Source organism: Equus asinus, chromosome 8 (genome assembly GCF_041296235.1).
Source record: "Equus asinus isolate D_3611 breed Donkey chromosome 8, EquAss-T2T_v2, whole genome shotgun sequence".
NCBI classification, from domain to species: domain Eukaryota; kingdom Metazoa; phylum Chordata; class Mammalia; order Perissodactyla; family Equidae; genus Equus; species Equus asinus.
Genome location: NC_091797.1, coordinates 27,839,823 through 27,864,094, shown reverse-complemented (window position 1 = coordinate 27,864,094; position 24,272 = coordinate 27,839,823). Strand labels below are relative to the sequence as shown.

Here is a 24,272-nt window from a genome sequence, read left to right as displayed (position 1 = left end):
GGCAGGTGCATGGAGGGACTTGGGAGTTCGGGGGGCGCTACGGCCCCCTGGCCTCACTGAGGAGGGGGAGAGGAGTGAAGACAGAGAAGAATCAGTAGATAGGGCTTGGAACATTCCTCAGGCCGTACCTTGCCTGGAATTAATGAACTTGGCAGAAATTGTTCCCTCCCTGTCAGAGGACTGGCTCCCAGTTTATTGTGGACTATTCTTTTTATTATCATAAATTGCAATTCATGAGGGGTGAGGGGGCTTTTCTGGTGGGTCAAGCCATCAGCCCACGGCAAGGGGCCAGGAGGGCCTGCCAGGCTTGGCCAGAAGCCTGATGATTTGCACAATGTCCAGCCTCTGTCCTCCTCTCCAAATTCCATCAGCCAAACCCCAAACTGGGTGTTCAGGTGAGTTGCAGACCCACTTCCATTCTCCTCCATCCCCTGTCCCCTCCTCCCAGCCCTGGCTGCAGGACCCTTCACATTTCTCCATCAGGAATCCTGGCACCAGCCCCTATTGGTGGCCAGCCTGCAGGTCCCTGTGCATGGCTGGAGCCACGCTCCTGTGCGGGGTGGTACCACCGCCTCCATCTCCCTGCCTGCCATCCACTGCTGCGCCTGCTCCACACTCCCAGAAGAACAAGCCAGATCCCTGTTTCAACCTCTTCCAGTTTTCATCCACATTTCCCGAACGGATGTAGGATCTCACTCTGGCTTAGGTAAGAGCAGCCAAGTTTATTTTTTGGCTGCTGCCACCTGGCTGCTGCTAGTGCAGCCTCTGAGAGCGCCCCTCCCTGCACCTGCACGCCCTCTTGGCCACACAGCTCTGCCAAGCTTTCTCCTCTCCATGTGCTGCCTCAGGGAAAGACCCTGCCCTTGAATTCCAGAAGGGCCTGGACCCTCAGCCAGTTAGGCCCACCCACCAGGGTCCATGCCCACCCCAACCCCCTACCTAGTCCTACCCTCTCCCACCCACCCTAGCTCTGCTCTGACCCTCAAAACACAACCCCAACATCATGCATATACCCCTCTGGGGCCTGGCGGGGGCCAGGGGTCAGGTACTCCCATGAGCCAGCAACAGTGTTAAGAACGAATTTCAAGATTGTCCTTTAAGAACATCCTCAGCCTGGCACAGCCCTTGAGGGCTGGGGATTCCTGCCCGGGAATTTTTCCAATATTCTGCCAGCTGTTTCTTCTCTTTCAGTGGTTTTATTATTTTTCTTTCTGTTCCAACTCCTCCTTTCGCTTTCAGTATAGAAGCTCTGGCCAAATGGCGGTGGAGGGTGGGGACCTGGCATTTGCTGAGGTAGGAGCTGTGGCCATGGCCAGCTGTGCCAGGGGAGGGGATAGGATGGAGGAGGAACCGGGAGTGGAACAGAGGAAGTGAGGCCAGCAGCAGGCGGCCTCTTGTTTTTCTGGTGATCTTCACGTCATTTGGCTCTGGGCATACGGCCGTGTCTCCTGGCCCCCGTCAAAAATGCACATCTGCTACTTGGGAGGGTGACACATTAACCCAGTAACACCAATCCACTTGTCAGATGTGCCAGCTGTTGCCTAACAGAGCAGAGCCAAGGAGAAGGGCACATGGAGCAGATAAGTTGTGAAGAAGAGCATAGGAAGGGGGTTGGGGGCATGGAGCCGAGGCTCGGGGAGGTGCCAGACACCCGGGGTTTGGGGCAGAAGGGACGAACCCCTACCTAGGACTTTTTTCATTACACACTTAGGCTCCCAGAGGGTGGGTAGGGCAAGTGGTTGAGATCATTTGGTGAGATCATTTCGCAGGTGTGATGTTGACACCACAGCACCTGCCTGTGCCATTGGGTCTCCACGGTGGGTCCCTTGAACAACTTCCTGATGGGCTGGCCACTGGCCTTCAGCTTCAGATAAGCATTAAACTCAGCTGCATGTAACAGAAAAGCAAAATAAATGGCTTAAACTGGAGAAAGCTTTATTTTTCTCTCATGTAAAAGAATTGTGGAGGCAGACAGTCCTGAGGATTTTAGAAGCAAGACCTAAAGGAATAGAGACAGCTGCGTACCCATGCCTTCCCGACTCCACTTCGAGGCATTTTCCCATGCAGGCAGCGCATTCCACATGGAGCTGGATAAACTCAGCCTGCGTGGGCTTCCTTCCTTCCCTGTCTCACGGCCCCACGCCCCCACCTCCAGAATCCTTGTCTTGGAGTCTGCATCTGCGGGAACCCCAACCAAGACGGCAGTGTCAGTGAGCGCTTACTGCATGCAAGGCATTGTCTCATTTCCTCCTCAACCCTGTGAGGGGATGTGATCATGAAGCCCCATTTTAGGGACCAGACCATAACTTGTCCAAGGTCACCCAGCCCTGGAGCCAAGACTCAAATCAGGCTGATCATTTAGTGATATTTCCTCAGGATGGATTCCAGGCCTGAACCCCCAGGTCAGCATATGCCTGTTTTCAGGCTTTTGACCTGTTCTGCCAAATCGCCCCTGAGTAAAGTCAAGCCCGATTGCCCCTCCCCACCAGCAGTGTGGGGGCCGACTCACTTTTCATGTTCTCACTGCCAAGGACTCCAGCTCTTTCCAACTCAGCTCCTCTGAGGCTGTTCCTCCCAAATAGGTCTTTTTTCTCCGCCCCCCCCCCAATGCAGAAAGCAGTAATATTAACTTGCCCGTTAGCCTTACACCAGCAGACATGCACTAAGTGTCTGCGAGTTGAACTGAAAAGGGATGGGACCAGGTGGACCAGTAAGTTCCTAGTCTGAGCAGAACAGTCATTTCCTCCCTGCCCTCTGGGCTTCCCCGGGGTGTAGCTTATGCCCAGCTCCCCTCCCTGGAGCCAGGCAGGCGGAGGTGCGTGTGGGTGAGCGGATGACAAAAGGAGAGGGGGGATCAAGGAGGGACGGCACCAAGATGGAAAGTGTGCGGCGAGGGCTGGAGAGGGAAACCTTTGATTGCACACCTTTGGTCTCTTCCACCACATTCCTTTTCTTAGCAGAAAGATGGGTGGGGTGGGGGCGGCTGAGTCCTCCAGCCCCTATCTCTTCCTCTTACACGGTTGAAGAGCCAACTAGCCACTGCCCCACCCAGGCATGCCCGATGCCTGAGGGGGTCAGGGAGCCATGCAGGCAGCTGGAGGGAGACATGGGGATTCCTCTCTCATCAGCACGTAAAGCTGCTGTTTCAGACGTCCACGTGAGCAAGCAGCCCTACGCCATGGCCCCGGGATGGGGCTGTGCCTGCTTGACCCCTTCCTATATAGCTCCCCTATTGGGCTTCACAGCATCCACCACATTTCACATCAGGGAACTCCTTTGATCCTTCCACAAGCCGTAGAGTGGGCTGGGCCAGGGTATCATCCCCATTTTACAGATGGGGAAACTGAGGCTCTGATGGAAACGATGGTTCAAAGTCGCATGCTATAACTCCAGATTTCTGTAGCCTTGCCTGCTAGTCATCATAATCACAGCAACAACAGTGTTCACTGGACGTGATTACGTGCAGGGACTGTGTGAAGCTCTTTGTCTGAGTTGTGTCTTTCAGTCCCCGCAAAACCCTTTCAGGTGGACAGTCAACTGGGTCTGGCAGAGCTGGCATTTGAACCTGGGCTGTTCGACTCCATGGCCAGAGGTTCTCAAAGTGTGGTCCCCAGTGGGAGCATCAGCTGGGAACTTGTAAGAAATGCACAGTCCCGGGCCCTGTCCCAGAACGACTGAGTAGGAACCTGGGGTGAGGCTTGGCGGTCTGTGGTTTCACGTGCCCTCCAGGTGACGCTGATGGGCTCGAAAATTTGGGAAGCGCAGTCCTAATACGGTCTTTGAACTCGGTGGGTTTCACTCCTGATGGCTCGGTGGGTTTCACTCCTGATCGCACAGTGGAATCACTTGGGAGTTTTAATAAATACCAGTGCTGGGCCAGACCAAAATCTCTGGGGTGGGGCCAAGACATCAGCAATTTTAGAAGCTCTCCACAAGAACCTAACGTGCACCCCACTGCCTTTGACATTCACTGGGGGAGGTAAGCCCTGGAAAGCTCCACAATTTACCAGAAGGTTCTAGAGTAGAAGAAGAGCACAGCCTGTTCCAGACACTCCTGGAGGGAATGAAGGAAGACTTGGAGTCCAGGAAGGAGAGATTCTGGGGCTCAGGCCCTCCTTCCTGAGATGCCCCCAGGAGGCCCAGGAAGCCTGCAGCCCCACAGGCCCCGGGCACCGAGCTGTTTGTCTTGGCATCTGACCAGCGGGAGGCTCTGTGTGGAGCTGCAGCTCTTTTGTTTGTGTGGTTTAACTGTTGGCCCAGTTTTCCAGGGCTGATGAGTTATCCCTGCGAGCAGCACATCCCTCTCTAGTCACAGGATTCCCGAAAGGGGGCCGAAGCAGCTGTTTCTCCTTAGAGCTGAGGCAGGGCAGCCGTGTGGGGGTCTGGCGGCTGCTTCTGGCTGGGTCACCGTGAACCTGGGGGCGGAGGACCCGCGAGTGTGTCAGTCAGGGTCCAGACAGACCCAGAAACCACTGCGGTCACTTTAACAGAGAGACTGTAGTACCAAGAAGTGTTAATTAGGTTCTGAAGCATTGAGAAGGCAGAGAGAAGGCTGAGGTGTCACAGCTTCACTCAGTCACAACCAGGAAGCAGTGGGGCTTCCCTGGGGCTGGAGGCACACAGGGAAAAGGTTGCAGTTGTCAGAACAAGAAGCTTGGAGGACAGCCGCAGAGGTGAAACCAGACCTTTGGGGAAGGGGTGCCAGCTGGTGGTGCTGGTGTCCCTGAGGGGAAACCATGAGGCTGGTTCTGCGAGTCCTGGAAAAACATGCAAATGGGACTCAACCGCTCCTCCTGGAGTGAACTGCTGCTGTCAATCAGGCGGAAAAGCCTGGCTAGGGGACGGGATGTTGGGCAGCTGGGTTTCGGTTCCGTCTCTCAGTTTTCTTCCTTCCAGGACCAATCCTGAACATTGCCGTTTCAATCAATGAGACTTTCATGGAAAACGCCTAGTATGCCCCCGGCCCTGGTGGCTGGGTGCCAGAGACACACATACAGTAAGAGCACCCCCGTTCACTGGCACACTTACCTGCCCAACCCTGCTCTCAGCATCTCACATGCATTAACCCATTTACTATTACTCTCATTTTACAGATGGGGAAACTGAGGTGCAGAGACCTTTGGGAACTTGCCTAAGATTATTATTTGGCCAGTAAGCAGCAGAGCCTGAATACGAACCGACTCAGTGTGGCTCCACTACCCAGATTCTTCACGATGTCACCTCATTGCCCCAAGTCCTAAAAAGATGGACATGGAAACAGATCATTTCAGCACAAGGTGGAGAATGCCATGTGGGGAGGGCCTCACAGAGGTGGTAACTCATTTCACGCGTATATTCAATAAATCTTTAGACTGGGGTGTAATGAAGAGCAAAAATAGACATCCTACCTGTTTTGGGAAACTTCTATTGGAGACACAGACATTACTTAAATGTTCACCCCCACCCCCACCCCCCCAAAATGTTAGCTCCAATCAACAGGTGCCTTTTGCTATGAAAACTATAAACACAGAGGTTTGTCATAAGCATGGAAATGAGAGAAGGCTGCTTCCTGGAGGAAATGATGGTTGGGCTGAGGCAGAAAAGATGAGTGAGAGTTAATCAAATCAAGAAAAGAAAGAAGAGCATTCCAGGCAGAGGGAACAGCATGTGCAAAGGCTCTGAGGCAGGGGGGCATGGTGAGTATGAGGGCTGCAAGTCCTGTCCCTGAACTCTGGCCAGCTGACCTTGGCCAGCCCTCCCAGGCATGTAGCCCACCTGTCAGGACCCCACCACTCCAGTTTGGAGCCCTCCAGCCCACCCTTCCTGGATCATGCTGGAGGCTGGTATCACCGGCTAGTATGGGTGCCAGCCTCCCTCAGGTCCAGGTAACAGGCTGGCCTCGGGGTCTTCTAAAAAAGCCCCCAAACTGGAAGCTGGTCTAGGGACCCACAGGGACAGTCCTGTGGGATGGGGAGTGGGACAAGTCCCCAGTGAGTCTTGGGAGAGTGAGCGAATGAGCGCACCATATAAATGACCTTTGTAAAAAGAAGCCTCAGGGCAGCTGGGGACACAAATGGGCAATGACCGCTCCTCCCCCAACCACGAGAACCTCCACTGGAGTCTTGGAGCACCCAACACACACCAATTAACTCCCACTCCTTGACCGGGTGGGAAGGCCGTGAGTAAGCCCATTTTACAGGGCAGGGAAAGGGAAAGGCAAGGCTGGAGAGGAACGCTGCTGTTTGGGGCGGCTTCTCAGCCGACCCTTTTGAGGATGAGACTCTGAGGAGCCATGTGGAGGTTTTCGCAGGATCCACAGAGCCTCTGGGATGAGCCAGCAAGACCCTAGCCTCCCAATGGGTCTGGAGAGGGGGACAGGCAGACTTGAGGAAAGAGAGGAACCGCCTCTTCCCAGGTTCCCGTGCCTCTCTCTGCCCTATTTACAGAAAACAAAGTGCCTTTGGCTGACTCTGGACCGGTTCCTCCAAAGCAATTAGAGCAACACTGTCAATGCTCCCGGGAGGGCACCCTCCTCCCTCCTCCTGCCACCCTCCCGGAGGCTGAAGGCCCAACTAGGGGCCCATGCTGGCATCTGCTGGGATCGGCATGCCTGGGGGCCCCCACCCCCACCCTGGGCAGCACTGAAAGGTGCCCCAGGCGTCCAAGTTTCCATGGGCCCAACCTAATAGAGCAGCGAGGGCTGTGTCATCCTGATGGCTGGCAACATCTGATGAGGAGGAACAGCAATAAATGGGCCCCTTGGGTTCCCAAGGGGAAAACAAGCCCCTCCCTTCCTGACCCCCCAGGCCTGCCGGAGGTCGGCCTTCCAGCAGAACCACCAGACCAGAGGCACTGGAGGAAGGTGACTTGAATTCTGGAGCCTCCCTTCCAGGGCAGGGGTGAGGGTATGTGCACAAACCTCTGTTGCGCCCTGTGGGGCTGGGGTGCCCTGCAGGATGCCACCACCCATCTGCCGTGCTGACTGGGCCCGGGGGCCATTGGAGGACAGGGAATCACCTGAGAGGATGACATGGCCAGGACCCAGTGTCTTGGGCAGGGACTCAGTGGCTGACAGAGGGGCAGCTCCCACTGATTTGTGGGGCCCCAGAGACCCTCTTTGCCCCCAACACCTCTCGCACGACATCTTTCTTACTAGCCTGGTGTACTGCTTGGGTGGCAGAGGGGGTTGCTCCCTCCCCCCTCCACCTCGTTCCCTCCACCTCACCCCAGGTGGGCAGGTCTGGGGGTGTGCAGGGCCAGCTCACACAGGCTCGCAAGAGCCCACTGTTAAATATTCAGGTATTTTGTGAGCTGGTTGTTCAACATAGCCATCATTAGAAATTAAATTATATGCGCCAATATTTCTCAATCTTTGTTCATTATTCCCCCCTAAGGAGCCCTTTCAGACATTTTCCCCCTAATCTCCTACCATTCTGCCCATGAAATTTTAATATCACAGACATAGTGTATGTCCGTTTATGTACTGGATGTAAATTGTGCTTTATACATACAGAGAGTAAGATTGGTTTGTCCCCCACCAAGAACCAATTTCGCCCCCGCTGAGAATGCATGACACAAACTCACAAATTATATTAAAAACAAAAGTAGTATATACTCAAAACTCATCAGTTCCTAGTTACTTTACTACAATTTTATTATTATTGGTTCTTTAGAAGTTATTGATCTCTCTAATCTTTTTTTCCCCTGGAGAGCTGGTTGTCCAGCACTTGCCAGCACACCACTGGGCAAGTCTTTTAGCAAAATAACACTTGGAGAGGTGATCGATTTCAGTCAAAGAGAGATCGGTTTGTCCAGCAAAAACCTCACTTGAAGAAACGTGGGAGGATCTGGGGAATTCCAGGGCATGCTGGGAGAACAGGGAAGAGGGGCCCAGAGGGAGAAAGACCCTCTGATGCTGACTCCATGCTGGCCGAAGGGTGTCTCTCTCTGTGAAAAACTTAAAAAGGAGGGAAAAAGTGTGTGTGTGTCTATATAATCCACATCCTCATGCTCTAGGAGTGTCTGTGATTAGCAATTGCTTGCTTTTCCTCAGGTGTGATACACACTTACACACTGTTCGGCGTCGGGGCGTCAAGTTGAGAACCCCCACTGTCCCATTTCCTCCCGCTGTCTCCTGTCCACACCTGAGTCTCCTCTCTGAAGGGCCTGCTGGGCCCTATGGGGAGCAGAGAGAAACCCACGCCACCGCCTGGCCTTGAAGAGAGAAGACAAGACTCACAGGCAGATACACCAAGTGGAGCGTTGCATCGCTTCCTCCTCTCCGAGCCTCAGTTTCCTCACCGGTGAAGTGGGCGGGCTGGACTGAGTCCTCAGGAGGGCCCTGCAGCTCTCCCGCCCTTGCCTGGAAGGCTGTCTCCTCTTCTTCCATCTCTCCTGCCCTGGCACCGCCTCCCCGGCTCCTCCGGCCCCACTCACCCCCGACTCATCCGAAGGACGGCTTTTTGAGACTCAGCCCTGCTCCACCTGCTTCTCCCACGAAAGGCGACATGCCAGAGGGCAGAGCATGGCCTCGAATGCTGCGCCATTACTGTCAGTCGCGGACCGAGAGCCACTGCAGCCTGGTCCAACACCACTCCACCGTCTTTCAAACAGGAGTAAGGCCCACAGCGCCCGGGGGGGTGGGGGGGGTGTGAAGACGAGCTAATGTGCTGCACACACAGTAGGTCCTTGTTATGGACTGAATTGTGTCCCCTCAGATTCCTATGTTGAAGCCCTAACCCCCAGTGCCAGAATGTGACTGTATCTGGAGAGAGGGCCTTTAAAGAGGGAAGTAAGTTGAAATGAGGCCGTTAGGGTGGGCCCTGACACAGTGAAAATGGTGTCCTGGGAAGAGGAGGCTATCAGAACACAGAGAGAGCCACCAGGGCACGTGCACAGAGGGACGGCCATGTGAAGAGGCAGCAAGGGCACGGCTGTCTGCACTCCAAGGAGAGGGGCCCAGGAGAAATCAGGCCTTCTGGCACCTCCATTTTGGACCTCCAGCCTCCAGAGCTGTGAGAAGGTCAACTTGTTTGAACCACCCAGTCTGTGGTACTTTGTCATGGCAGCCGGGGCAGACAAATACAGTCCTTAAGAGGCGCCAATCCTTTCGGCCTTGACTTTGTGTCAGCCTTGTTTGGTGTGTGAGAAGGCTTGTTCCTTGGCTTATAAATGACTGGAGGGCAAGTTCCAGGCAGCTGTGTCTTTCCCTGTGGGCCCGGAGGGCGAAGTTCGATGCCAGGCACAGGGGGCACACACGCGGAGCCCTGTGCTCACTGCCGGCTCCGCCCACCTGCCGACAAGGGTGGGGACCCCGCTGCCATCCACCGAGGTGCCTCTCAAACTTCAGTCATGGAGTCAATTTAAGGAGTCACACGAGCACCTTTCAAGAATAACAACACAGAGTGGAAGAGAAAAGATGCCCGGGTGCGTCTCAGGGAGTGAGGGGACCCATTATTCCATGAGACTTGCGTTTGGCTTTACATATTTGTAAGCAGACAAATAAAATAATGACAAATTATTCTAAGTGCTATGAGTTATGTTTGTGAGTCTGGGTACTGCACTGTGGTGGTAGATGCATTTCTTACTGAGAGGTGCGATCCCCAAAGCCTGAAGAAATACTGACTTACCAGTGGTTTTCAATTTCTCTTCGAATGGGTTTGTGATTGAAAAGCCAGTCAGCTGTCCAGAGGAGGCCTGGGGAGGGGGGCCTAGGGCAGGGTGGGGGTGGCAGCTGGGCCCTCAGGGTGATGCCTGAAACGGGTGGCGTCGCTTTGTCCAGACCAATAGCCATGGATCCCTGGCCTTGGGTTCTTTCCTATGTCCTGGAAAAAGTGACACCACTTCCCGGGGCCTCAGTTTCCCTATCTGTAAAAGGAGACTTATAAAACCTACTCACAGGGGTGCTGCGAGGATTACCAGGAGCCAAGGAACCTGAAGGCACCCACTCATTGATGTAAGAGGCGGGTTTGTTATTTCATCATTTTGTTATTTCATCATTTAATTCAGGTTTGTCTGCTCTAGTACGTGAACTATTTTTGTCTTCTTCCGCCTCAGGAGAAAGGAATGTGTGTGCCCCTCACCCCTCAGAGATCCCTGGCTGGGGGTGGGCCAGGGTCTCAGGGGTATCTAGAAAGGAATTTTAGAGGCTAAATCCCATGGTGGGACTCTCCTAAGGATTTTATGCAGATAAAATCAAGTTCTGGTAAACTCTCAAAGCAGCTTCCAAAGGTGAGTCAGTGTCCCAGGAGGCCAGAGGAGCACCTCCCACCCTTTGTCCAGGAAACGGCGGGGTCTGGGCCTGCTGCCCCCCCTCCGCACTCTGGCTGGGTTCCCAGGAACATTGCCCGCTGAACATTGCTTAGCTGAGTCACTGCTAGAAGTCACCCTGGGCCCCTGGGATGACAGGGCTGGGACAGCTCTCTCCATGGAGGTCCCCTGAACCTGGTGGCCTGGCAACCCCTCCCTTAGTCAGGCCGTTTCTCTCCACAACATGCGTCTCTTCTCTGGGCCGAGGCCTCCCTGAAACCCACGCTGGCCAGTTTGCTTCCAAGCAGGGAATTTAGACGTGAGTGGAATATCTGGAATTCCTGGAGGATTTATGACCCAGCAGCTGGGACAGGTGTAGGTAGCTGCCCCCACCCTGCCCTGGCTCTGACCCTGCCTCCAGCTCCTGCCCTGCTCTCCCCTCTCTGGCCCCAGAGCCACATCTAGGTCACCATTATGACCTCCACGCCCTGGTTCAGAGCAGAGAGCACTGGATGCAGAGTCGGGCCCTCTGTTCCCAAACCTCGCAGTGCCTCTAATTGTCTGTGTGACCGCAGGCAGTCCCTTTCCCCTCTCTAGGCCTCAGTTTCCTCATCTGTAAAACCGGTGGGCTGGTGGGCGACGGGCTGGTACTTGATTTTCTGTAAGAGTCAGATCTTTAACTGTTCTGTCTTTCTAAAATTCTAGGAAATGAACTAGAGGATCTGAAACTGTGCTGGTTTCCTCCCCAAAGAGAGAAATGGGCACCTGCCTTCCTGGAGATGCAGCCGCTGCTTCTGAGCCGTCGGAACAGCTTTTGGAGTTCGGCATCTGGTTGATGAGGCCGGGGTGGGCATCCCTTCTGCAGCCTGCACAGCAGGCCGTGGCCTCTGGACCGCACAGGGCGCCCCCGGGCTGGGCGGGGCAGGAGAGCTGTCCTCTGCACAGCAGCTGCACTCTGCGCCTGGAGGGGTGGTGGGGGAGGGGCGGACAGACACCAGTACGACAGCACGACACGGGATGTTCTCTTTGGTGGTCCTCACTACCACCTCCCTTTTCCTCCTTTGTCTCAACTCAGAGAACTTCCGCCTTATTTTGGAGATGCCCATTGTCCAGGGCTCCTCAGAGGGACCCCTAACCCCACCCACAGATTTACCCCCAAATCATTCCTAACTGTCACCCCCCTCACACAACTGTCCTTTGCGAGTCAGGAGGCCAACAAACATTCAGCCCCTCAGGCCCAGAATTTCACTGGGTGAAACCAATCCTCCAAAAAGAGGCCCTCAAACGCTCTGCTCTGTGAAACCTGCTCCAACCGATGCCCGCTCCGCACCTCCCCCCACCCCCACCGTCCCCCCCTCCACACCGGACATCCGATATTCTATCATTTACCTGCATAATGCATACTGAGCGCTGCCGCCTACCTACCCTGCACTCTGCGGGATGCTGGGGAAAGGAGAACTAAAACAGACCCGGCTGCTCCCCTGTGGAGCTTAGGGCCTAGGGGCAGGGCGGGGGCTCTTCTTACATATCCCTTCCTCCTCAGCCCCTACTAGCTCCCAGGCCAGCCCCCAAGGACAGCACCTGGTCTCTGGCATCTTTGCTTCTCAGCACCCAGCAAGTGCCTGTCACCTCACAGGCCTTCAGTATCCTGCACAGTACATTTGAGTGGCTAGGAAGGGAAACTGGGTTTGGCCTGAAGCTGGTCCTAACCCTGTTATGTAGGCATAACAAAAGATGGGGAAAGTAATGAAGGCTAGACACCAGGTTCAATCGTCTGCTGCTGCTGCTAGCCTACAGAGAGCAGTTCGGCCATATCAAGCAAAATGATAAATGCATGCATTTGTTGACCCAGCAATTCCACTCCCAGTTCATTCATTCAACAGCTGGATGCTCGCAATGGTATATGTGCAACGTTAGTCACTAGCATTGTTTGCAACAGACTGGAAACAACTTAAATGTTCATCTATAGAGCCTAGTCTAATACTCGTTATGCTACACCCATATAGAGCAGAAGCCTATGCGGTATAGAAAGAAAGACTGAGGAAGCTCTCTTTGAATAGGAATAGGAAGACCTCTAAGATACATGTGGAGTCAAAAAGGAAGGTGAGGCGATGACTGGATAAAGAAGATGTGGTGTACATACAAATGGAATACTACTCAGCCATGAAAAAAGACAGAATCATCCCATTTGCAATAACATGGAAGGACCTGGAGGGAATTATGCTAAGTGAAATAAGCCAGGCTGAGAAAGATAAACACCAGATGATTTCACTCATATGTGGAATATAAACAAATACATGGGCAAAGAAAACAGTTCAGTGGTTACCAGGGGAAGGAGGATGTGGGGTGGGCACAGGGCATGAAGGGGAGCACTTATGTGGTGACAGACAAGAAATAATGTACAACTGAAATTTCACAATGACATAAACTATTATGAACTCAATTTAAAAAAAAAAGGAAAGTGAGGAAGAGTGTGGCATTTCATTATTCTTTGTGTAAAAACAGGGTGATGGGTAGCCTGCCTGGTGGTGCAGCAGTTAAGTTTGCATGCTCCGATTGGGCAACTTAGGGTTTGCTGGTTCAGATCCTGGGCACGGACCTATGCACCGCTTAGCAAGCCATCCTGTGGCGGTGTCCCATATACAAAATGTAGGAAGACTGGCATGGATGTTAGCTCAGGGCCAATCTTCCTCAGCAAAAAAAGAGGAGGATCAGTGGTGGATGTTAGTTCAGGGCTAATTTTCCTCAAAACCAAAAAATAGGGTGATTGGGAAGGCATACAATTAAATATACACATATGTGTTTAGATATGCGTAGAAAGGTCCTTCAGGAAGGAAGTCACAAGAAACAGGTAACAGTGGGTCCTGTAGGAGGAAAAATGGGCAAATGGAGAACAAGGTGGGCAGAAATCTTTCCACTGAATATCCTTCGAATCGTTTAAATACTGTACCATGTAAATGTGTTATCTATTAAAGGTTAAAAACTAAAATTAATTATAAAGACTATGAGGCAACATGGGAAAATGCTTATATGTGGAAAAAAAGATTAAAAACTATTCAGTAGGATTATAACTATGTAAAATAAATGCATGTTAAAATTTCTAACTGTGGAAGGAATATTCTAGATAACTTTTACTCCTTTTTTGTAATTTTTTCCAGAAATTTCTATAATAGACATATATTGCTTTTATTACTAGAAAAAAATCAGTGACATACAAAAATACTAGGGGAATTGTATACTCTGTTAAATCTCAATTATGTGGGCTGGCCCTGTGGCCGAGTGGTTAAGTTCTCGTGCTCCACTGTGGCGCCCGGGGTGTTGCTGGTTCAGATCCTGGGTGCAGACATGGTACCACTCATCAGGCCACGCTGAGGCGGCGTCCCACATGCCACAACTAGAAGGACCCACAACTGAAATATACAACTTTGTACTGGGGGGATCTGGGGAGAAAATGCAGAAAAAAATGATTGGCAACTGTTGTTAGCTCAGGTGCCAATCTTTAAAAAAAAAAAATCTCAATTATAAAAACAAGGTAATGAAAAAGATTGGAAGGAAATACACAAAATGTTCGCAATAGTTGTCTCTGGGTATAAGATATTAGGTAACTTTTATTTTATTTAAAAACATTTTTATTATTATTTTTTGGCAAGGAAGATTGTCCCTGAGCTAACATCTGTTGCCAATCTTCCTCCTTTTTTTGCTCCCCAAAGCACCATGCATGGTTGTAAGTCATTCTAGTTCTTCTATGTGGGACGCCACCACAGCATGGCTTGACGAGCAGTGTGTACGTCCACATCCAGGATCTGAACCGGCGAACCCTGGGCTGCTGAAGCCAAGCGTGCGAACTTAACCACTCAGCCATGGGGCCAGCCACAGGTAATTTTAAAACTATTACAATATTCTGTATTACTTTCATGACAGAGGAAGGAAGGAAGGAAAGCAGGAAGAAAGATGAAAGGTAGGGAGGGAATCTAGTGGAAGGGAGTTCTTCAAAATAACAGTTGTGTTAGGGTAGTAAGATTATGGGTCATTTTTGTTGCTTTGTTGAGCTTTGCAAACTTTTCATTATGTGGTTTCGTTGTTATTTTAGCAGGAATGAAGGCCTCACTGCTGCAGCATGGGACTCCACTCCCCAAAGTCCTGCCGCTTGGTGCCAGAGAGCTGGAGCTGCCTCACTGCTTGTTATGCATTCCCAGTAAAAAGGCCCAAGGGGTGGCTCTGGATGGTGGGAGACTGCTGCTGGGGACATGTTGCTGGGGAGAGCGAGCACAACATCAGAGCACCCTTGGGCCCTTACCATGTCTTGGTCGGCAAACATTTACGGAGCCGGACTGCTGGGTTTGGTGCTGGGAGAATGTAGGGTAACCAGCCCTCCCTGGGCTCCAGCCTCCTGCGGCATTCTAAGGTGAGGGTGCTTCAAGCAGAGACGGAAGGGGAGTCCTCAAGGAGGTCTGAGCAGAGGCCTGGCAAGACCAGGCCTGTAGGCAGTGACCGACCTCACCAATGGACAAAATTAGGCCTGTCTAGAATCTGGCCTGCCCAAGGGTTGAACCCTCGCTGGTCCTCACCTGCCTTGCCAAGGTGAGCACAGGTCTTCAGTGGAAGAACACTGCCAGGGATGACAAAGCAAACTCCCAACAAAGGTTTTGGTCATCAAACTCAAGACACCTGGGTTCTGATTCTGGGTCTGCCATTAACCAACTTTGGGACCTTGAACAAGTGAGTGCACCTTTATGAGCCTCAGTCTCATCTATAAAATGGGGAAAATCATCATAATAATGAATAGTGCCTGCCCTGACTACCTCCAAGAATTTTTGTGAGGATCAGGTGACATAATGTACATGAAAGCACTTTAAAAATATAAAGGATGTCAGCTGATGAATAGATAAACAAAATGTGGCACATCAATATGATGGAATATTATTCAGTCTTAAAAAGGAATGAAGTACTGACACATGACAACATGGCTGAATCTTGAAAACATTATGCTAAATGCAAGAAGCCAGACACAGAAGGCCACATAGCGTATGATTCCATTTATATGAAATATCCAGAATAGGCAAATCTACAGAGATAAAAAGCAGATTGATGGTTGCCAGTCGCTGGGGGGAGGGAGAAATGGGGAGTGAGCACTTAGTGGGCACAGGGTTTCCTTTTGAGGTGATGGAAACATTCAGGAACTCAACAACGGTGATGGTTGCCCAACACTGGGAATGCACTAAATGCCACTGCAGTGTCTACCCTAAAATGGTAAATTTTCTGTTGTATGTATTTCACCTCAACTTTTTAAAATTTAAATATAAATGATGATTCAAATCTGAGTTTATTATTATTATTTCCACAATAATCAAAGGATTAGACGTCCAGGACTTTAGAGCTCTTCATCTGCCCCAGGGCAGAATGAGAAGTGACTAGGAAAAGAAAAAAGAAAAAAAGGACATCCCACTCAGAAAGGGTGCAGAGCCGAAGGAACACGAACCGTTCAGCCCAGGAGCAGTGTGACAAGAGGGGCAGCTCCGAAGGCCAAGGCCAGGGAAGCACAGGGATCTGGGATTTCCGAATGCATCTACGGGGGCTCCCCCTCTAATTTGGTGGCTGTGTGACCCCTTGGGGAAGATGTAATCGCCAGCCTCCTGCCCCCAAACCATTTCCCAGCCAGACTGGAAGAGCGCTTTCTGGTTCCTTCCTGGGGGGGCGGGGGCAGCTTCCTGGACGTAAAGGGGCCCAAACCTGGCTTAGCTCCGGAGTGACCCAGACCCAGACCCTAAGGCTTCAGAGCTGGACACCTTCGGCTGAAGACTTCTTGATGACAATGAGGTGACATTTTGATGACAATGATGATGATGTGACATAATGAGAGAAATAATTCCCTCCCAGAACACTCAGATGCACAAAGATAGTGTTTCTTTTTAAGTTTTTCCTGTTTCTGCTTTAACCTGTCTCACGAGCCCCACTTCAGGGAGTGGGAGCTGGGAAGGGAGGGGACAACTTGCCAATTAGGCATCTTGGTCTGTTCCCCCTCAAACGCAGCTAACAGATATTCAGTCACCTCATTAACAGGGCCGCCTCTCCCGGCCCTTCCCCACTCCCCCTATGCCACCTTGGGGAAGGGTCAGTTCTCACACACACACCCTACTGCTTCTCCTGGCCCCCTTTCTCTTCCCCACAATGGCCTGTGGGGTGGCCACACCTTCTCTGCCAGGGTTTCCCAAACTTCCCTGACAAGAAGCAATAACTGGGGCAGTGGTTAAACGGCTGGTTCCACACTCCTGCCTTGGAGAGTCACATCAAGTAGATGTGGGGCGGGACCCGGGAACCCGTGTTTAGTTCCCTCCCAGGGAAGCTAGAGAAATACTGCTCTGCACCATGTACTGAGTTCTCGCCACCTGACTTACAGAAACCGTAATGGTCATGTCCTCTAGGCTGAAACATTTATAAAATCATCTCCTTCTCCCCAAAGTTTCATCAAAAATGGGGAAACGTGTCAGTTGAAGGAGAGCAATGACTGTGTTGTACAAACTGGCATCTGCTCCTCTTTTGACGCTCCAGAAACCCGCTGACTCCGGCCTGGGGAGCCCCAGAGGTCGACATGATTATTGGAGCTGAGCTTTCAAAAATACTTTTTTACATCCCTGTTCACTAACAATAATGCCTAACATTCACTGAGAACTTACTATAGGCAAGGCATTGTGTTACATGCACTGACGGATTTATCTTTTTTAATCTTTACAACGCCCTTACACTGTAACTATCCCCAGTTTACAGATAAGGAAACCGAGGTGTATAGAGGTTAAACAACTTGCCCGGGGTCACACCACCAACAGTGGAAGAGACGGGATTTGAACTGATGTCTGGGTAACTCTAAGGTTTGTCTTAATCACTAAGATGCCCCTGCCCTACTTGAGTTTGAAGCCTCTTGGAAATCATCTGGTCCAACCTTCCTATTTTATAGGCGTGGAGACCCAGGCTTGGAGAGGGAAAAAGACTCGTCCAAGGACGCAGAGATAGTCAGCAGCAAGGCTGGGATGGACCCCAGGCCTGGGACTCCTGATCCAGTGCTCCTGCCCTCAGCCTCAGGGCTTCAATGGGGGGCATTTGACATGCAATGCTCGACATTCAGTAACTGCCACCGTACAGAGCTGCAGAACTGCCTGAGCTAGAGTTGCCAGGGGACTGAGATCTGCCCGCTCGTTTAATAATTTCTCTGAGTTCTTAAAGCCAGCGGGCGCATGCAGGAGCACTGGTTCAACGTTGCTGCAATGTACATTTCTATTCATTGATTTCTAATGTGTACGTTTCTTGGTTATGACTCCAAACCATCTGCAGTCTAATTCTTGTTTTCCAGATTTTTAGGAATCGAAACAAGGTGAGGCTGGTAGCCCCCATTAGGGCATCTCTGGACCCACCCAGGCTTGTCTCACCCTTGCAAAGCCCTGAGGCAGGGAACTCATTTGAGGGTGTGAGTCATTGGGTGAGAAACCTTTCGACCTTCAGTCACAGGATCTTTTTTTTTTTTTCTCCCCAAAGCCCCAGTGCATAGTTGTATATCCTAGTTGTAAGCCATTCCAGTTCTTCTATGTGGGACGCCGCCTCAGCATGGCATGATGATCTGAACTGGCAAAACCTGGGCCTCCAAAGCGGAGCACAAGAACTTAACGACTCTGCCATGGGGCAGCCCCAGTCACAGGATCTTTGACCCAGCACATTTCACAACCTGTAAGGGGGAACTCCGACTCCCAAGTCAGAGAAGAAAGGGAGTTCACGTTTAGTGAACGACTGCAGTGAGCCAGACCCTGTGATAAATACTTAACAGAGTCATTTCATTTAATTCTCACCCTTGCCCTGCAAGGCTGGTACTATTATCCCCATTTTACAGATGAAGAAATCAAGGCTCAGAGAGGGCATTTACCTGAGGTCTCATAGCTTTTAAATGAGCTGACCTGGAATTTGAACTCAGAGTCTGTTGGACACCATGGAGCCTTCAAGGGTGAAATGCTACCTGCAAGCTTGACCAAGGCTGGCAGGTCCCACCATCTGCTGCCAGACACGGTTCCTCTTCCTCTTCCGCATTTCTGATCCTCCCCTGGGATGGCAGTGCCTGATTCTGTGCTGCCCACATCCGGGGGTTACACTTGTGCCCATGTCAGCTTTCATTTGCCGGCCAGGAGGAGTTAGCAGCCTTGATGAGGAGGTGTTCTGGAGATGTCAATCACTGCATGCCCCACCCACACCCCTTCGAGGAGACTCCTTACCTCAAAACCTGCCCTCCTGGGGACCAGATGATTACTCGAAGATGGACACCTGACCAAGGTCAGCTCAGATGTAACGAGCCCAGCTACTTGTGCTTCCTGGGACCTTGCTTAGTAAAGAGGAGCTGTTTCAATCAGATGGGCGCTGAATCAGTAGTGGCACTTGAATCATAAAGGCTGTGGTGTGGCAGCGGTAGGAAGTGAGGAAAAGTGTGTGGATCCCTTTCTGAACTGGCGAGCAAGCCTATGCAATGAGAAAAGAGTAGAGGGTATGTCCAGAGAGTGGCAAAAAGCTACAAATATACATACAAAACAGTTGCAGTTCCCACAAGGCCACACTGTGCAGCCGTTGCTGTTCTTGGAGTCCCAGGAGCCCTCTGTATCCTTTCATTAAACCCCCTTTTCCTGGGGTAATTTGAATGAGTTTCTTCTCTCTTTTGAAACCAAAGCAGCTTTGTCTAGAGCAGGAGGAAACTTGAAATAATTTATAAGGTTGGAACTTCCTTACAGTTGGCAAAGGACACCTTTGGGTTAAGAGCTCCCAGAGGGCTCCAACCACGTCACACGGAGCAGCTGTTAAGCGGTGAGGAAGAAGTGACTGCAGTTTTCCAGGTGCCTATAGCTGTGAATGATACCACCCCAAACTTAGAGGCGGCTTAAAACCACCATCATTTCTTTTGCTCATAAATCCATAATCTGGGCAGGGACAGCTCGTTTCTGCTCCACTTGGCATCAGCTAGGGCGGCTCGAAGGCTGGGGCTGGGATCAGCTGATGGCTCACTCACTCACTCATGCATTCACTCATTCACCTGGTGGGAGACTGGTGCTAGCTGCTGAGAGGGGCCTCAGCTGGGGCTGTCTGCCAGACACCTACCTGTGGCCTCTCCCTGTGGTGTTGCCCCTTCCTCATGGCATGGTGATTAGGTTCCAAGAACAAGCATTCCTACAGGACTGGTGGAAGCTGTATAGCCTTTTATGACCCTAGAAGTCACACAGCATCAGGCACCCACTCAGATTCAAGGGGAGAAAGCACACACGATGGGTGGAGTGTCAACATTACATCGTAAGGAGAGCATGTTGGATGGGATATATTGTGGTGCCCTTTTTGGAAAATACAATCTGCCATATATAACTAGTGAGCTACAGACGTCAGGAAGCTGGAGAAAGGCGCTGACCCATATTTAGACAAACGCATATTAAATGCAGCAACAGATTAAAAGGCTCAACAAAACTGCTGCTGCAGTGAGGCAGAATTACAGAGCAAAGAGAAGCACAAAGCACAGCAGCGTGGGCCATTTAATGCAGGGACACACAGCCCGGCAGGCCTCAGGAACCCCTGGGAGTCTCGCGTTGTAAGAGCACGCTAACGTTGAACCTGAACCCTCGGTTGAGACGGAAGGATGGGTGATATATTTTCCAATGATACACATCAGAAAACATTAAAAATAATGTTTTGGCTTTTAAATGATGACGTCAATAACAGATTAACATTCCCTCACGATGACAGGTAAACATTACTACAGTATCCTATAAGTATTTTATGTTTTACCTTTCAGTAAGAGCAACCTACCTTAGAATTCTCTTGGAGATACCATTCCTTTATCTTTTAGTCTCTAGTGCAGTTGAAGATAAGTCTGCTGTTACTCTATTTTTGTCTTTGTAGGTTATCTGTCTTATTGCCCAGGTTGCATTTAAGATTTTTTTTTTGCCTTTGGTGTACTGTATTTGCTCTTACATATATGTCTACTCAGGGAATTAAAAAAAAATTCTGCTCAGGGTTCAATACGATTCTTCAATCCAATGATACACGTATAATAAAGAATTTGTCAGGACTTTGTGCTGGGTTCCTGGAAAGGAACTTCCAAACCCTTCCTGATTGTCCCCAGTGATAGGAGTGTCTTGTTAATCACGGTGGGGCCCTCAGACCCCAGCTGAGTTTACATTAATGAGGGACTCAGGATGGGGCTGGTCGCAGCAGAGAGACCAGTCACGTGATTAGAGGGCTGGGGATCTGAGCCACATTATTCAGCCCAACTTCCTCTGGGGAGGGGAGGGGCCTGGAGATTGAGTTCAATCAATCATGTGTGTATAACAAAGCCCCAGTGAAAACTCTGACACTGGAAGCTCAGGTGAGCCTCCTGCTTGGTGAATGCATGGACGTGCTGGGAAGGTGATGTGTCCTGATTTCACAGGGAGGGGGCATGGAGAGTCCCTGTTTGGGATCCTCCCAACCCTCACCCTACGTGTCTCTTCCTTTGGCTGGTTCTGAATTGTATCTTTTATAGCAAAACTGTAATCACTAGGTATAGCACTTTCCTGAGTTCTGTAATTCATCCCAGCAAACTATGGAACCTGAGGGGGTCATGGGAATCCCTGAATTTATAGCCATTGGTTATAAGTGAGGATGGCCCAGGGACCCTTGAACCTACAGCTGGTGTCTGAACAGGGCAGTCTCGTTGGGGGCTGTGCCCTTCTCCTGCGGAGGCTGTGCTAACTCTGGGTGATTCATGTCAGAAGTGCACTGCAGTACTGTGCACATCCTTCTTCACCCTGGAAAGATTTCAGTGGTAGACACATGCGCTCATCCCACGGGGTTCCTGAAAAACTTGTAATGACTCCCCATTGCCTGTTGTTCCAATAGGAGCAAACTCTGGCCCCTCTGCCTGGCATCAAAGATACGCCACTAACTATAGGAGAAATAATGTCATACTTTGATATTGAAATAAGACAGCATAACATAAAGGCAGCATGGTAGACAGCATTAATGCTCCTTTAGGGGACATTATTGGTGCTCTGCCCACATCTTCTCAGATCTCTTTTCAGCTTCTGCTCCTTCTCCCGACTTCAGCATGATTTTGTTTCTAAGAGCCATGCACCTGTGACTTCTCCTGAAGGACTGCTCAGGGCTCCCGGAGCTGCTTCGCCCAGGTTCAGAAAGCCAAAAGTGCTCCGTTGCTTATGTCTGCTGGGAGCTTAACCAATGATTGACAGCTGTGGAAATATGAAAGCCTAGCTCCCCTGCCTGGAGTTGGGATAGACTCTGAGATATAATTTACACTCCAGAACCCCCTGCAGGACGAGGCTCAGCCCAGGACTTTGCCTGAAACTACACCCCCACTTAGCTTTGTCTTCTTCCCTGTTTTTCCCCTCCCTCTCTTTTTCCAGATTCTCCCAGGAACACTTCCTTAACACTTCCTTCCTTAATCACTTACCCACAAATCCTTGACTCAGGGTCTACTTCTGGGGAACCTAACCTAAAATAGCTCCCAATTATTCACTACTGAGCAGGTTGCCATGTGACTTACAATGCTTGGGGGGAGGGGAAACTTTTCCCCATTGAGTCAAGGCTTGGCCATATGATGTGCTCTGACCAAATGAGTGTGACAAAAAGTAATGTATGCTACACATTGCGTGAATCTTAAGAATCATCACATGTTATTAGAATTGCTCTTTTCGCCAGGGAAAAGGCAAGATAGGGGCTGCTCCTTCAACCTGAGTCCCAGGACAAGACATACAAAGCAGAACCACAGCTGACACACAGCAAACATGTAATGTGAGCCAGAATAAACCTTTATTATTGTCAGATACTGAGATCTGGGGGTTGTTACTGCAGCATAACCTAACAGATATAAGATAGGCAGTGTAGCATAGTAGTTAAGAGCATGTGTCCTGGCATCAAAGCCAAGTTCTATCACCTACTATCTGTCTAACATTGGCTAAGTTACTTAGCCTCTTGGAGCCTCAGTTTCTCTCTTTGTAAAATGGGGATATTAATGTCCACCTCATAAGATCATTTTGGGGATCAAATGAGTTAACACATATAAAGTGCTTCAAACAGTGCTTGGCACGTGGTAAATATTTGATAACTGTTAACTAAAATGAACCATAATTATGAACTGCAATAGCTCATCCTCAAGTTTTCAATGTATTCTCCCCAAACCGCTGAGCCTGTTGGTTGCCTCCTCAGCATCCATTCCACTCTTCCCACCGTCTCGGTTTCTATTTGGGGATCTATGTGGTTCTGGGGGAACTGATTTCACTGTGACTTCCCTTGGCCTAAGATGAGCCAAACAACCAGTAGTGTGCTGCTTCATTGGATCCCAGGAGGGCAAGGAGGGAAGCCAGTTTCCATGGTGTGAATGCTCCCTCCATGACCAATTTCAAACTACCAATGGTTTAACAACTGGCTGGCAAAATTCTTGAATATTTCACAATCAGCTGGTGAGCCAGTACTAGCTGGCTCCAGCACACCATATGCCACCTCTTCAGCCATGATACATAAGAGCAAGCTGCTCCAATCAGCGAGAATTCTCAGGACTTCTGCAACTCTAATCAAACATAAGCAATTCCCCTGCACTTTCTAAAATATAAAAGAGCTTTCCAAAATGTGTTAGGTTGAACGTACGAAACTGCCTAGTTTTGATCTATATAAAGGGCAATTACATATGATTCAACCTAATGGATCAAAAACACAAGAAAATATGGTAGAAGAAAGAAAGAGGAAGGAATGAAGGAAGGAAGATCGAAGGAAGGAGGAGGAGAAGAAGGCAGAGGAGGAGGGAGACCCCACCAGAAGCAAATCTGAAATACCACTACGCGAAGTTTAAAGAGATGTTAATCCTTCACCCCACAGTGGGTATTAAATATAATTTTGGACAATTAGCTTTTTCTTTTTAGACTGGCACCTGAGCTAACAACTTGCCAATCTTTTTCTTTTTCTTTTTCTCCCCAAACCCCCCCAGTAGATACTTGTATATTTTTAGTTATGGGTCTTTCTAGTTGTGGCATGTGGGACGCCGCCTCAACATGGCCACGGGAATCCAACCACTGGGCCAGGGACCCGCCTCACAATTAGCTTCTTTACTATTCAACTACATACCCTCTGGGAAGCATCACGTCATACCGTACAAGCTTATGTGACATCTTCATTCTTCCAACCTTGTTTTCCTGGAAATAAACCTAAACTCCCTTTCCATCACTGGCGAGAAATTCAGAGGGGTTTTAGGAGAGACTTTGGCAAACACCTTTCCACAGGTTTTGGAAGAAACTCGGGGTCACGCTATCCAGGGACTTCCATTTTCTGTGGCGTTTTTCTCGCCCGAAATTCACCTGCAGCAAGTTGGGGCGTTAGGGTCCCAGGTGGGCGGGCTCCTTCACCTCTGGGAGCCTCAGGTAACTCACCTGTGCGGTGGGGAGAGGAACTCCCCTCAGAGGCCGGCCCTGAGGATCAGACGGGGAAATACACGTGGAGGGCACCGCGCTCGATCAATAAGAGCCGTTAAACAGGACAATTTAGCTACCGAGGGGCTCTTACAGCCCCAGCCCAGCAGGCGTGCAGAGATGAGCCACGCCGCCCGGGGCACCCCTCCACTTCCAGCGCCGCCTCCTCCGCTCCTGTCAGCCCCCGCGGTGGGCGTGGCCCGCTTCCCAGAATGCCCCGCAGGTCGGTCCGGGGCAGGTGGTGACAAGCCGAGGTTCTGCCCCGGCTTGTCTTGGTGGCAGGACCCCGACCCATGCCCACCGCGGAGAACCCTCACCGTGTCACTAACCTCCTGCCACCTCCCACCGTGCATCCCACGCGAGCAGCACGCACACCTGGACACCACACACAACAACACACTTCGCTCTTAGCCCGCCCCTGACGCACGTCTCCCTCGCTACGAACAAAGCCCACGCACCACAGAACGGAGCGTGCTCCGAGCATGCGCAAAGCGCAACACATGCTCCTGCGCACAAAAGGCACGTTTCAGCCCACACCTAACGCATATATGAACTCAGAGCATATGTGTGGCATTC

At 50.7% G+C, this 24,272-nt stretch overlaps 2 long non-coding RNA genes across 2 annotated transcripts; one reads left to right on the top strand and one right to left on the bottom strand.

Moving 5' to 3' along the window:
- The first annotated feature begins 268 nt into the window (after window positions 1–268).
- On the top strand, window positions 269–9,999 carry LOC123288288 (uncharacterized). The gene is made up of 3 exons (XR_011505002.1): window positions 269–395; window positions 484–4,996; window positions 5,094–9,999. It is a non-coding gene; the product is annotated as an uncharacterized lncRNA (long non-coding RNA).
- Window positions 9,973–24,047, bottom strand: LOC139045847 (uncharacterized). Its single transcript, XR_011505003.1, has 3 exons — window positions 23,658–24,047; window positions 18,480–18,720; window positions 9,973–11,188 (listed from the first exon to the last, which is right to left on the bottom strand). It is a non-coding gene; the product is annotated as an uncharacterized lncRNA (long non-coding RNA).
- Between the last annotated feature and the right edge of the window lie 225 nt (window positions 24,048–24,272).